The sequence below is a fragment of the Anas platyrhynchos genome, chromosome 3, assembly GCF_047663525.1.
Source record: "Anas platyrhynchos isolate ZD024472 breed Pekin duck chromosome 3, IASCAAS_PekinDuck_T2T, whole genome shotgun sequence".
Taxonomy (NCBI): domain Eukaryota; kingdom Metazoa; phylum Chordata; class Aves; order Anseriformes; family Anatidae; genus Anas; species Anas platyrhynchos.
In genome coordinates, this window is record NC_092589.1 from 49,245,487 (window position 1) to 49,258,917 (window position 13,431).

General features: G+C 33.8%; 1 protein-coding gene across 2 annotated transcripts in view; it reads right to left on the bottom strand.

Moving 5' to 3' along the window:
- The window catches only part of PACRG (parkin coregulated), a 217,922-nt gene that overhangs the window by 106,292 nt on the left and 98,199 nt on the right, over nt 1-13,431 (bottom strand). The window lies entirely within an intron of this gene.

A 13,431-nucleotide genomic window follows, 5' to 3' on the forward strand; every position in this document is an offset into this window, starting at 1 on the left:
AATTCCATGTGTCTCTACTGTGAAAACAGGTAAAGAAAAATAGGTACCTATGCCTAACAGGAACCTCCCTCCATTCCTAAAATAGAAAGTGTGTTAACCATACCATGATAATGACTTTGTAAGGGATTTCACACTCTATCCAAGTATTCTTCCTTGTTCTTTCTTCTACATACAATCAACCTAATGTTACATACACTCAGGAAAGATAGAAAGAACCAGAAGTCACTTGCTTTCAGTCTATTAGAGCTCTGAGTATAGCTAAGCTTGGCTCAACAGCCAGGCACTTTCTCTGAACACAGTAAGATCCTCAAAATCCCTGAGAGACCAATCCACCACTTCAGGCAACCGCTTCCTTGAAACACTGCTTAGCTGCCACCCTACTTTTGCAGTGAGATTATATTTTGGAATTTGGTAAGTGCTTCCTCCTTCACACTCAACAAGCTTTGTCACAGACTATGTTGAAGCTCAAAAAATCCTAAAGAAAAGTTAGTCAGGTTAAGCAAACCAATCCCCAGCCCTTGATTCCTGAATTTCTTTTGGGAATAGAATTCTCACTTGAATTGTGGAAGTCAAGCAAGTAGCCAACATACATTCTCTGTTTGCCACTGTCATTCATTTTCCTCCCTGCTTGACTCAGCAGACCTGAATATCTTGCATATCTTAGCTACTGACTGGACCACTTCAGTCTTTCACATTGAAACTGATTCATCTATGAAAATTAATCATAGAATAACCCAAGTTGGTAGGGAACAACATCATTGAGTCCAACTCCTGGGTCCATGCAGGACCACCCAAAATCAAACTGTATGTCTAAGCATTATCCAAACACTTCTTGATTTCTGACAGGCTTGGTGCCGTTACAGCTTCCCTGGGGAACCTGTTCCAGTCTGTTCATCCTCTCAAAGAACCTTTCCTAACCCCCAGCCTGACCCTCCCCTGTCCCAGCTCCATGCCGTTCCCTCGAGTCCTGTCGCTGTCCCCAGAGCGCAGAGCTCAGCGCCTGCCCCTCCGCTCCCCTCGTGAGGGAGCTGCAGGTGCCATGAGGCCTCCCCTCAGCCTGCTCTGCTCGGGGCTGAGCAAACCAAGGGACCTCAGCTGCTCCTTGTACATTTAAGTGGAAGAGGTACTTGAAAATAAGTCCTTTATATTTGCTGTGAGTATCTAACTATTGGCAGATGTAGTGCCAATTACACACTTAAATACTCTCACATACACTGATTTTTAACTTCTAACAACAGACTAAAAAGAATTAATGCATTATACCTATTTACCTACAAATGTGAATGAAATCAAGTCCCTGTAGTGAACCATACAGAGGAAGGAACAAAAAAAATAATTAAACATTCCTACAGGAGAACCCAAAACACCACATATGATGGCTTCTCTGTATATTTTGCTTGTTGGCTTTTTGTTTAAGAATGGAAAACACCTTCATCAGATGCTTTAAGGTCAATATTCCATGGTCAATTCATGTGAAAGTTCAAAAATAACTATACCAAGCAAGCATTAGAAGTTCTTTACAAAACATATAATAATAAGATATTGAAATTCTCAATACTATTTTTTTTTTTTTAGGAGGTATTTCTTGAGCATAGAGCATGCTACGGACAATGCTTGTAAACTGGTAAAATAAGTGTGCCCACCCAGTGACTGAGAACAGAAGATATAGCAACTACAACCTTCTGGTAACTAGCCTAATTCAGAAACCAAATTATTCACTACAGAGTGAATCCTGTATCATGTAATCGCCAGGTGGTCAAAAAAGCTTTGATGAAGAAGCAAGACCACGAAGATCCAATTTTTTCTTGTCCTTTGTCAACAGGAAAAAAAGATGTCCTTCAATATTTCTTTTTTTAACTTCTCTATAGTTTACATAATTATTTGACTGCATTTCAATAATTGAATGTTCCACTTTCAGAAAATTTAAAACAAAACCTACGTATACTTGTACCTGGGGAAAAGCTTTAGGCATGAAAATGAAGATACACAATTAGTAGAATGAAAAACGTCATTATCAGATTATGTTTTTGTTTGTTTGTTTGTTTGTTTGTTTTTAATCCATTCCTTATATGCACTTTGGACAACTGTTTCGAAATTACAAACTATTTCCATGGAAATACACACCCTTGTTACGTTACTGAATCAAGACTTGCAACTGTTTTGCTCAAACTACTTGTAATAGAACACCTTATGTTTTTTCTTCCTCTTTCTACTAATATTTCATCTATTCTGTACAGTTGTTATTTTTTTTTTTTTCTCAAAGAGGTTCTCATAGTCTGAGCAATTTTTCTTACCTCTCATTTCCCCTTAAAACATGTTTTTTGCATTCCAGATATGAAGAAAGATTATGCGTTCAAAACCTTGTTCATTTTTTTTTTTTTTCCCCAGTAACAATAACTTGTCAATAAAAGATATTACCTTTGATATCACCTTTAGTTAGCAATGTTGCTTACAGTTATACATTTTATATACATAGGATGACACATTAAGGACAATATGATTTCTGGTTTTAAAAATATATATATATATATTTTTACATGACACAAATGTTTGATTTTGAAACAAAATCTCTACACAACACAGGTACATGTATTTCAAGCATTACATAATAAAGCATCTGTGTATACTCCTTACTTTGCAGTTGGTTCCAAAGCCATCAGTGGACGGCTACTGGCATGGGTCTGAAAAGGACTCTGATTTCTATCTCATTTCTTCAGGCATCAGCTATCCAAGCATACAAGTAATTTTTACTTAGCATTTTGTGCTCTATAATAACTCCCACAATATGGAAGCCAGAAATATTTTCTTACATTCTATGTTGTGAAACCTTTTCCTTCTGTATTTACTATTTAGCTTTTAAAAGTGGCTATTATACAGCTGTACAGAGAAAAATGTGATTTTTCTGCTTACTCCCACAAAATTCTGTTGTTCACATCCACCCACAAATAATGCTGATTAAAGCTCAAATTCTTGGCAAAACTTGTCCACATCTGACAACAATGTTGCAACTACAGATTTTAATAAGTCTCAAAATAATTATTCTGAACTTCTATACTTTTTAATAGGGTTATAAGTTGTGAGAATCCAGAATCTGTATTTCAGCAATTAGGCCAACTAAAAAAAAAAAAAAAAAAAGGATAAATGATGATAAAATATGATCAGATGATGAAAACCACTGTATTAGCATCAGTAAAATCTTCTGTTTCATGAAATTTCTATGCTACTATGCATATTACAAGCTCTCTAGGTGAAAAAGAAACAATATACAGTTTAAACTTGTTTTATCAATATGTATAACACACCAATGCACAACAAGTTGCAAGGAAACTAATGTCAGTATCACAATTAGAGATAATTTGTTCTGCAGAAAATCTGTTCGTATGAAGCAGCTACTAGTGAGAGGAAAGTCTTCTGAGAAAATGAAAAGCCAGATGAATAGTTCACATTGTAAATAGTAAAAATAGTTCCTTGGCTTATCTGCCTGATGAATGAAGAGAGAACTGATTTGAGAGAACTTAAGGTATCGAAGTTTGACAATTGGTATGCTATTAGCCTTTCCTAAACAGTCATATTTAAAGCAATCTGATAATCTATAAATAGGAAAACAACAGTTTATCTGATTTAAAGGAAACAGAAAATGGCAAGAGAGTAACTAGATATGCACTCTAAGAGAAATCTTTTAATTTAATGAAACTGAATTTAGAACCTTTTAGAAAAGGTAGATATTTAACTCTGCAGATATTTAACTTCTCACAATAATTTAAATAACAAACAAACTGATTGTACTGCCCAGATTTTGACTTTATCAGTATACACTTTGCTGATGATACAGACAAGGCAGATCTTGCCAATATCAAGGAGGGTCACCTACAAGGAAAACCTACAAAGAATGACCAAAAATGGTTACGAGATATAGGTCATTACAGTATCCAATGCAATGTTGAAGTGACAGATAGGCAAGGATTTCTGCTACAGTACAGGAGTTCATCAACATGATGTAGTAAAACTGCAAAAAGAGTTGAGCAGACCAATTAATCATATGTACCACCAACATGATGCAGATATGAAAAGGGCAACTATTATTTAAAAGGTATCAGATATTTCTAGTACAGATAGGAAAGCATTACTATTATTATACAGGGAACTAGCGAGATTACACCTGTTCTTATTATCAATTTACCCTATATATTTATATTTATCCTACTACAAAACAACCAGATTACATTCCCATGAATTCCTCATGGTAAGTAACAGGGACAAGCTGGCACATAATACATCAAACTGGGGAAAAAAAAAATAAAAAAGGAAAAAGGAAAACAAATGTTTGTGTGTTTTTTTTTTTTTTTTAACTTTTTATTGTCTATTTGAACTCTAATCACATTAGATTATCAGAATCAAGTGGTTTCTAGAAAAGCATGAAAAATATGTTTTCCTAATACACCTGAGTGTTCCATTGTTTTCCTTACACAGTTTTATTAATATGTTGTAAAAGTTCCACAAGCACACTAAATGTTAAACTTTAGAGTAAGACAGAAAGAGATATATTGTTTCTCTACATTTTACTCATCTCTTTTATTTGCAATTGCCTAATATAAGCATTACGTGATGTGCAAAGATAATTTGCATTCATAGGAGCCATGCACTTATAAGAGTCATGCAATTTCCAATTTTGTGAGCATTTAATTAGACACCAGTGGACACCTTTCTGAAAAGGAAAACAGAGTATAACAGTCTCAGAAGAAGAGAAGGCTAAGCAGAGGTAAATCCCTCCCACCTCGAAGGCAGAGGCTGAAGGTAGAAGGACAATAAGGAGATTGCTGGAAGACTGTCTGGCTACCTTTTGGAGGCATATGTATTGATCTTCACTTATCTACTCTGTGCAACATGCAGTTGATTTTAAACCATACTGGAAGAACAGTGGGTGACTTTGACCACCCCAGCAAGACACATACAATGCATCGTGTCAGTATAGAATCATTTAAAATTAACTCATATACCCTCATTTCTTGCTCAAAGAATATTTGCTACCACTTTAATATGATGAAATGTAAATCAGGAAAGAATGTCAAGTGATTCTATCTCATTCAGAAACAGGGGCCAAGCAATTGTTTTCTCATTTGTTGGCATTAATTTCCTTTCTCTTTGACAATTATTCATGCAAAGCTATCTTTCAAATTAACTTGAAATTCTTCGGCATTTATGCAAATAACACAAAACCAGAAAAAATACAGATAAGCAGGAAGACCAGGATAAAACCACACAACAAAAAATGTCTGTGGCCAAAATTAAAAACAACTATTCAAATATTTATTTTGTTTTAATAATTAAGACATGGCATAAAATAGCAGGAAACCTTCCACAATGTATGCAATGCACAACTAAAATCATCCATCTACTGAATTTTGTCATAAGTTTCAAATTTTATGAAAAAATAGTTGTTTTATGGCTCTAGAAATTGTGAGAACTTTTAAAACATCATTATGCATTAATATTTGTATTTTCAAATAATATATATTGTAAAATATAATGAAAATGCAGAAACAGCTGAAAGGCAAATTAGAATAGTGATTTCTCGTGATAAGAATGTTCTGTGAGACTGTTCCTATCACCTTCTTTTGACAATTATATCTAGGTGGTGAAGGGGGCAGGAAACTTTTAATACAGAGAATGAAAGAGCAGTGCTCTGTTCACTTTGTTAACTAGAAAAATAAGAAGAGATATTTCCTCAAATGCTCTAAGGTGAGTCTACATTAGTGTATTTCTGTGGAGCAGTTGTGCAATTTCAAAGTTAATCCTAAGGGGAACAGGTGCATTCTGTGTGCCGAAATGTGGTTCTGTATATAGATATGACCAATTTATTTCTTAGTTAAGCCTTTCCAATTATTCCTTTATTCTGAGCACACTAAAGGGGTTATGTATGGCTCTCTACATCAACACAGAAGTTATACTCTCACTCACAAATTGCAAAAACACATTGTGATGGGGGAATTCCGAGCACTGTCAGAGAAAAAAAAATCAAATCCCCCAAAAATGCACCTATCATGCACCTATTACAATCAGCATGTTTTTAGGTTTCATTCCTATCCCACCAACACAGAGTTTTTCCATCACATAAATCTCCAAAAATGTAACTGCATATTTTTGGATAGCATTAAGTATGGAAAATTGTACAAAACAGGAAGGAAGACACAGTCCTCTCAGTAAATTCACAGTCTATTCACTCATTTATTATCATGCAGATGATCTTATTGATTTCACATGACATTTGCAAAATTCTCTTAATGAGAACAACCTACTTTTGGGGTTGATTTTTTTTTTTTTTAAAGAATCTATAGTTCCAAGAAGTATAATCAGAGTCCTAAATGTACAAGAGCCCAATGACTCAACTGGTTGTCTCATAACTTTAGTAAGAACTGAGAAGCTGTTTTCTGACACTAAACGACAGGTTTTATATGTCTCTTGCTCTTATGAAACAGGCTTGCTAGACACAGAGCAGAAACCTGTAGACTGTACTCTGGAGATTCAGCTTATTAAAAGCAATCTAAGGGACAGTTTTAAGAGTTAAAATAATAGACAAATGATATCTGGTTCTAGATATTGAATTAGGATTTCAAAAAGCTTTCAATAGAGTCCTTTTCAGGATATTATTAAGTTAACTTAGTAGCCACAGGAGGCAAAATGAAGTCCTTTCATGAATTAAAAGCTGGTTACAGTACAAGAAGCAAAAACATTAATGGTGGAGTGCCCTGGGGATTTGCAGAAATAATGCTGCTTAGTATATTATCACAGGCCACAATTTAAAATTAAAAGTATTACTCAGAATTATAGAAATGATGGAGTATTGCAAACAGTTGAAATTGACTGACAAAATGAAATGATTTGCCAATGTGATAAAGATAGAATGTAAGATAGAAAAGTAAAAACTGAATTATTTTCACAATTTATAATGCTGCAGCTTCTGGTAATTGCATTTATCATTATTAAGGCCCACTCATGTTTGTAACTATGAATACTTTTTAAAATTCTATTATTCTAATTGTCTTTTCTAATTGCTACCATCTTGAATCTTCTGAAAGCCATAAAAATTTCTGACTTCTGGAATACGATTTTGAAAGACTGAAAGGGATACATACAGCACCAGCCAAGGAAGGATGATAAAATTTTTTATGAACTCCAGTAAAGTAATCTTCTCATGGTGCTTCAGGGGAAAAGTTCATTAAGTTCATGTAAAAAATGAGGGTTATCTGGGAGGAAAGTGAGAACAGTAAAAACAGTTCTCCGCCTCTAGGCCTGGAGCTCCCCTTATTAGTCTTGCTCTCTGCCTGCTCTGTGAGCAGAGTGAGTCCTAAGTTCTAAGTTCTCCTCTCTGAGAGGAGTATTCCAGGAGGAAGATGTTTATCATGGAAGGTCAGGTCATCCTCTGGTGACTCGTTATGGTTCTAATAATGCCACAGTTAAAAATTCTTGACTGAATAAAAGTTTGTGCTAACTGACCAGAATTATCTGAGATGTCACAATGAGGGGAACTCTTCATAAAAGGTTGGTGGCCAACTTCAGCTAATTTTGAATGAATTTAAGTTACTACCTTTGGTTATACCTCTTCCAACATTAATCCAAGGAATACACAGGAAATGAGATCTATGGTATATTAAATACATACAATGAAATCTAAATGATTTATAGTATGGATTCAGATGGGGGAATAATTTGTCATAGCAAACTGCATTACACAAAAGACAGTAAAGCAAGCTGTTACTGTCAGCACATTTGCTGAACTAATTTATAGAAGGAAATAAACACACAATTATCAGTTTAAAAATCAAACCACTGACATCTAGTCAATCTCTTGCCAGACCTAGACTATCCCATTTCAAAAATCAAGTAACAAATGTAAGCAAGATGCAGAGAGTCCTGGACATTCCTCCATTTCTTTGAAGCCCTAGCATAGGGCTCCTAACTGGACTTTATTTCCATACTGATTAAACTTATTTGAAAAACAAATGTGTTTAAAGGTGACCCAATTACTCAGGACCTCTAATTGTGAATCTCTAAAACTTACTGAGACCCATTGGTATCACTAATGTAACTAAGTAACAAACCAAATTTCAACCAAATTCAAGAAACTGGTCAGTTTGTACCAGGCGCAATTTGGTCACTATAATAATATGTTATTTTTAATTTTATATATATATATATATATATACATATGTATGTATATATAGGATATTTTAATAGAATATCATGTAAAAAGGTATCATAGTAATATTTAATACTAGTTAGGATACTATATATGGTAAAATGTATAAAAAAACCCTTATTTTCATAAGGGTGGATAAGTTTACTCCAGTAACTTGAATACTTTAAGGTGTGTATGACTCTCTAATATTTGGAATACTTTACTTTCCTAGAATAGGTTATAGACAGAAGAAACATACTTCCAGCAAGGTGAAAAAAAGAATGGGTAAAAAATGTCTGACCAATATGGTGGCTGACCCATAGTCACAAGAACTATATTCATCTCTATACTGTTTAACAGGATCTCTTAAGGGTGGAAACTTCAGTTAAGCCTTTATTGATGCTTAAGACCAAAGGCTGATAGAAGACCAAGGGATTTTCAGAGTGCCAAGAAGCTGTAAGTGTTCTCTGGCATGCACTGACAAAGCAATTGCATTAACTGATGGTTTTTTGACTCACAACTCCTGAAAGTCATCCCCCAACTTTCAAAGTTATTTAGTGGTATATTCATTCGGGAATCCGCTCCATTGGTCCAATAGTCTAATTTGTTCCAATTTCCCATGTTATGATGATGATGCTCCTCCCCAGGAAAGAGCAATGGCTGAACATTTCAAGAGAACTATCCAGAATACAGAAAGAAACATAATAAAATTTATTGAGACAGTTACCATGAAAGCCGTTGGAGTAAGCAGGACTACAATGTATGAATCTCCACAGACTTCAAGAACTAAGATTAAGGGAGGAAAACCAAAGTAGTCTCATTCATTGTAAGTATGCCTGAGAAGCATGGACCAAAAGAAGTTTTGGGGCAAAAGACTATCTAAAAAGAAGAGGTCAACCACCAGAAATCCTTTGTCGCATGGCCTCCAAGAGTCCTGAAAGACAGCTCTGAATTTATTTCACACTTTTCAGTCATGGTCTGGTGGAATGAGACAATATGCTATGCAATGTTGGAAGGTCCCCAGAGGTACACTGTAGAAAGATGAATCCAAGTGAACTGATTCTAGACATTGATAGAGCCTCAGAAATGGAAGGGAATACTACACCATCTGCTGGCTGATACCAAACATTGTGATGGTGTTGTCTATTTTAATAGTGAACTATGGAAAGCGATATCCAGGAGATTATTGTAAATTTCAAGGCCAATTTTTGGAACAAACAGATCAGACTGACACAGAAGTGTTAAAAGCTTCTCTTTGTGAAAATTGGTGTCATTCCAAATAAGTCAGAACTCAAGACTGGCTCATAATTTTCAGAATTTATAATCTACAGTGTGACTAAAAGAAGTTTGAATGAGGTATATCTATACATATGACCAGAACAGGGCAAGAGTCATTCTCTGACCCTGACAAAACTATGTCAGAGACTGTGCTAGCTGTGTACTGAACAGTGTCTATGCTCAAGGACAGAGTCCCACTGCCTTACAAGGATAAACATGGAGGTTGGCATGAATTGCACAGAGGTGGAGTGAAGAACACAAATACATTTGAAAAAAATAATAATAGAAGTTTGCTTGCACAGCTTTTAAATATTCTATTAAATACATCAAACATATCTGAACAAAATGTTTGGTGCAGATGTATCACTCAAGAATATTAAGTTGAGCTTATTAGATGATATTACTGTCATGAAGTTAAAAATAAACCTTGCTTTAGAAGAGTACAGTCCCTTGTGGCATCTGACATGGCTGTCTGTGAAATGAGTCACTGAATACAACTTTTACATTAATGGTGTCACTGAAGATGATATTTCATAGGTGAAAAGAAGATACCAATCAGATGACTCGGTAGTCCCTTCTGAATTTGGTACCTACAACAAATCTGCTCAGGTATATATAGATATTGCCCTTCAAAGAGGCCAACTGTTGATCAAACAAAAGCTGACTTAAGACGTTGAATTTAGAACCCCTTCCCCATGTAAATGTTTGCTTTATTAACCATTTATCTGCTCTTTCAGGAAAAAAAACTCTTTCCGAACTGTATTAATTTCAGTAAGATATATGAAGTTCCTGGAAGGAAAGAGTAGCTTAGATGAAATGTGGATGAAAAATATTCAAATGTACTGCAATAGGTAAGGTTTTATTTGGTTGTATTAGAAAAGTAATAGCCAAATTGTCTTTGAAATTTAAAGTGTAAAATGGCTTCCATTTTATAGAAAGCCCCAATGTTCATTTGCCTAAGTTAAAGTGTAAACTTGTAGTAAAATGTATTATTTTTACTTAGAAACTGAAAGAGTTGGTAAAGGATTATTTTCCAATTAAAACCATGACTGTCAACCTTACTTAAAATGTCAGAATATGGGCCTCTTTCTGTTTGATATAATACATTTTACATTCTTCAATTATACTTTTTTTTTGTTTGTTTGTTTGTTTCAATGCTAAGTTTATCTTGGAAATTTATATTCAAAATATACAACATAGGTAATTTTGAAAATGTATAGTTTTTAAGGTTTTTAATTTCTTGTTAGCAGAGTCTAAATAACTTTAGAAGGGAAAATAAAGCTTATACTCAATATTGTAGGGTAATATATGACATATATGTATTTAGAAAATATAAAATATTGTAAGGTATGCTATTTAACATCTTACTTTCTGTGTAGCTAATGTACATGTATACATTACATTACATATGTATACACATAATGTATACATACGGAATTTCTATTATGAAACGATAGCTTTATTTATACTGTTACTGTATTTTTCTACATTAGTAGTGCTCTTCAATACTTGAAACAACAAAGAATCTATTCAAAAACCTTTATAAAAATCCAAGAATTGTTCTTATGCCTTTTTTAGATTTGTATTTATTTATTTATAAACATTTTGAGAATCTGTTTTGTAGTTTCATAGTTCTTATGGAATATAGTAAAATATTCTTTATTAAATATATGTATTTAAGGTCTGAATATACTGCATATATTCTTGTAGTGGTTGCCAATATAAAAACCTAACATACAGACATGAATAGACAACAAATTGAAGATAATATTATTTTATTTTTAATATATAATTACAACAGTATTTTTAATTTGTATAAAAATCTTAAAAATTGATCCTAGTCAACTTTCAAAAGCAGAAGCCATTAAGAAAGCAGTTAAAGCTTAGAGATTTAACTTGTATTAAAGATTTATTCTTGCATTCTTAGCTCAAAATTTGACTTCTCCCCATAGAAAATGGGGATCTTGTTTACTAAGGTTTTTTAGTATGTACTATCCTTGCACAGAAATACTTTAAATTTGAACATTCCACAATATTGACTAAAGAAATTTTTTGAGGCTAGATGAATATGTTCTGAAAACTACTGAAACTGAAAAGCTACTGTGGAGGCTCGGATAAATAACGTTAGTAGAAAATGAAAGTTCTGGCTGATCCTTGATTTTCTTTGAAAGCAATAAAATGTGTAAACCATAGACAAATTTGAAGAAAGTAAACTAATCTTAAGTAAAATAACTAATAGTAAAATGGTTGCTAGTCGAATGCTTTATTATCTCTGCAAACCTCAGGAATTACATTATACAAAATCCAGTATCATACAGTACAGCAAGTCTGATTGTATTTCAGACGATCATTGTCCTGTTCTTTGTATTTTCTATTCAATTTATCAAAGAAATACAAACTTTGTCTTCGAGCATGTTGCAAACTGAAATTGAAACAAACAGGTTTTTATAACACAGTTTTCACTAGATGAAATGAGCTCAGATCATTGGATTTTTAAACTGTCCTTGAAACAAATACAGTGAGGAGGTCAACATGTTGTATATGTCTGTAAGGTATATTATTGATGTGCATTCTACATACTACGTATCCTTATACACTTACTTAATAAGGTTTTTCATAGATACTTTTGAGAGTTTTGTATACTCTAGATTCACTAGAACTGCTCTTCTATTTTCACATTGACCAGATGAATAAATGGCAAGAAATTTAATGAGTAGGAAACTTACGAATTCACACTTATACACGTGATTTTTTTTTCTTTTGAAACAATTTGCTGGCTATAGCTATATTCTTTCACATTTAAATAGCACAAATAAGTAAGCAATATTAGTAAGACATAGTCAGACAAAAAATAAATGGACTAAAACCAATGTAAAATATAAAAGTAAGATTACCAGTGAAAAAAACCTTCTACTTGGTTCCCAGGTCACCACATGAAATAGAACTATACAACTGGGGGAGAAAGGAAATTAATATAGGCAAAATGAGCCTTTGGTTTGGTTTGCATTGTTTTGTGTGTCATTCATTGAGTTGTTTGTCATATCAGTGCTCACATGTGGTTTATGTGGACATATGGCTTTATGGTCATGTTTTACAGTCATATTCTTAATAAGCTGGTCCTATGATTTTTGTTGCTAATTGGGTTGTAGAGGCTGGATTGACTTGCATTAGTATGCAGCCAACCCTATACACTCACCAAAAGGAAAAGAAAATAGCTTTGAAAATCAGAGACTGACAGATAAATTCTGGTCATTACCCATTTAAATAATTTTGTGCAGTGAAAAGGGTTATTTTCACAGTAAAGCCTGGTAAGACATGCTGCTAAATTATAAGTAGACTTCACTAACACAATGGGAATCTTCTAACTGTAGAAGCCTAAGTAGACAGTGATCATGCGATGAAGAAATTCCTCACACTTTTTCTTCCCCACACCTATGGCATTAGCTATCGCTATCACATGGTGTGTTTGCCATGAAGTACAGTGTAACTTTAGCAATCTTACTAGGAATTCTTCACTCATTCTGGAGAAAAAGAGAAAAAAAAAAAAAAAAAGCAGAAAGGGTACCCTGGACTGAATCCCAAAGCAGTAGCACTACATTAGGCTTTAGTTACTCAAGTTATCCCACTGTCTAACTACCAAAATAGTGCTATGTAATGCAGAAAAATATAAATGATGATCTGTTTTTTTAACCACTGCACAAAATTTTCAATATTGGTATATTTCATTAAACACTGAATACAAATTTTGTACAGCTGTGTCAAGTTTTCCATTGTTGTGATGCTATTTCAGTAATTTAAATTCACTGTCTGGAAGATGCAGTGAAATTAGTGGGTGTGTCAGCGACAAATTTTTCTATACAAACCTCTCTTTGGACTAAGCTGAGGCATTTGTGTAAAGAGTACATAGCACGATCTGTATTGTCTTAGCATTGAGGCAGAAAGTTAATTTTGCTGTGTAACAAACTACAAATAAAAGC